The sequence below is a fragment of the Hipposideros armiger genome, unplaced genomic scaffold (genome assembly GCF_001890085.2).
Source record: "Hipposideros armiger isolate ML-2016 unplaced genomic scaffold, ASM189008v1 scaffold_302, whole genome shotgun sequence".
Taxonomy (NCBI): domain Eukaryota; kingdom Metazoa; phylum Chordata; class Mammalia; order Chiroptera; family Hipposideridae; genus Hipposideros; species Hipposideros armiger.
The window spans coordinates 938,455-940,979 of NW_017731652.1; the positions used below are offsets into that span (position 1 = coordinate 938,455).

At 43.3% G+C, this 2,525-nt stretch overlaps 1 pseudogene; it reads right to left on the reverse strand.

Moving 5' to 3' along the window:
• Window positions 1–980: 980 nt before the first annotated feature.
• LOC109391755 (nck-associated protein 1-like) overlaps window positions 981–2,525 on the reverse strand; it is a 3,846-nt pseudogene continuing 2,301 nt past the window's right edge.

Here is a 2,525-nt window from a genome sequence, read left to right on the forward strand (position 1 = left end):
TACCATGAGTGGCTGGCAGCTGGAGTGAGCTGCCAAGAGCTGCCATGAGTGGCCGGCTAGGGCCCGGCGACCGATCTGCCTCACCCGGGAAGAGCGCAATGATAATACCAACATGGGCCAGTGAAGTGACGACCTCCACAACTGACTGAAGAATAAAAGGACAGCAACTTCTCTGTACCCCTTCCCCGATTCCCCATGCTGTTGCCCTCCCCTAATTCTCCAATAAAATCTTAAAAAATAAATAAATAAAATAAAACAAAATAATCACTAAATGCAATTCTTTTCCAGAAATAAACAGAGGTATTTCTTTTTCATTATCAAATATCAGAAACATATAATGTATGTTTTTCAAACAAATAATGGTCTAAAATTATAAGAATGATTTCTGTGAATTCAGTGAATGTGCAACCTAAATCAACCAAGTATATTGCAGTACAACCATATTAAGAAACCAACGATCAGGGCCACCTGAGTGGTGCATTGGTTAAGAGTTGGTTTGGGACGCCAGCTCTGAGCAGCAGGGCCCCGGTTCAGATCCCACACGCAGGTCAGTGATGCTGCGCCCTCTAAGCTAAGATGGTGAACAACAGCTCAACCTGGAGCCAGGCTGCCATGAGTCGCCGGTGATGGCATAGGCTGCAGTGGAGCTGCAGTGGGCTCCCGTAAGCTACCATGAGCAGCCGGCAGCCGGCGTGAGCTGCCTAGAGTAGCCATGAGTGGCCGTCCAGTGACCCGCGACCAATCTGCCTCACCTGGGAAGAGTGCAGTGATCACAATACCAACATGGGCCAGTGAAGCGACATACTCCACAACTAGACTGAAGAACAAAAGGACAGCAACTTGTCTGTTCCCCTTCCCTGATTCCCCAATGCTGTTCCCCTCCCCCGATTCCCCAATAGCATCTTTAAAAAGAAAAGAAACCAATGATCAGAAAATACAACCGTATGAAAGAAAGGAATTTATAATCCACAAAACTGTTTTTCAGGCCTTAAGGTAACAATAGCTTCACAGTTTACAGGTAAAACCGAGGCAGCAAAAATGCGTGCTTCTCTTCAATAATTCGATATTTTACACAGATGTAACACTTTGCTTGTAGACAGCATGGTATGCATTTCTCAGCAAGACAGAAGGAAAACAAGATTCCAAAAGATCCATTATCAGGAATGGGGATTCCTGAACAATCATATCTAGCAGTAAATAAACAGATTCTCTCTTCCTTGTTGTTGTTTTATCTGTCTCCTGGCCAATTTTCAGTAGACTGGAGGATGCAAGCACCAAAAATTCTTTAAGACGGTCTTCAATGCTTCCTTTGTGAACTGTAAACAAAGCTGCAGTGATCTGGTTGGTGGCTTTGGCTAAGCAATGTAGGTTGTTGCAGTGCCCTTCTATGGCAGGGATATACTGAGACATCATGTTGCTGGCCAGTGTTGGTAAAGACACTGCCACAAACACCATGAGGAGGCGGGCGATTTTATATTCTTCTTCTGGACTTATGCTTATGAGTTTTGTGAGGAAAGAGCTACGACCAAGACAGGGTCAATCTCACAAGGTAATCCAGCAGCTGATGATAATTCATACACGTTGCAACCATTCAGATCAGTGTCCCTTGGAACGTGATCCTTGAAATCTTCAATTGAACTTACAAGAAAAGGAATATGGTAGGAGAAGACATCTCTAAGTGCTTTTTGTGCCAATGAGTGGAAAGATAAAATTACACCAATTATTGTCATCCTCTCAAGACACTGTTAACAGATGATAATCTTTTAAAGAGTGCAGCCATCTGGTCTGGTTTGTCAAAGCTGGTCCTCATTTGTGTCAGCACAACAACATTCTCCACCACAAGTTTCTTAAGTTCAGCAACTTGCGATGAAATATGCCACATAAGGCTTTTGGAACATCATACCATATGGGCCTAGCAGTTCTGATAATGACCTCATTTCTGATATGTCAGAATATTCCTCTTCATTGAATATTAATTCATTTTCTGTAGGTAAGTTCACAAATGCTTTCATTGCAGGGAAATAAGCTATATGACCATTGCTGACTTGTCTTAATAAAGTTTCCAAATACCAATTTGTGTATAGATTTGTAATGGTTGCCTCTCCATGACTGTCTAAATGTTGTGTTTGTTGAGGAAGAACATTATTAAATACTCTTGTAATATCAATTTGCACATAGTTTTCTATCGACTGGAGTACAGTCATGTATGCTCTTACACTTGTTAGAAACTCTGATGGTTTTGCAATTTCCTGTCTGGTTTGATTATACATAGTCATTCCAACAATTGACTTAGTAAAGCGGATTTCCAGATGAGAAGTCAAATATTCTCGTGGGGTAAAAGTATGTTCCCGGGCCGGCTGAGTGGCATGATGGTTAAGAACTGGCTTGGGATGCCAGAAGGCCCCGATTCGGATCCCACATATGAGGGCCACTGACACTGCCCTCTACAGCTAAGATGCTGAACAACAGCTCAACCTGGAGCTGGGCTGCCATGAGTTGCCGGCGTCGGCGTAGGCTGCAGCCCC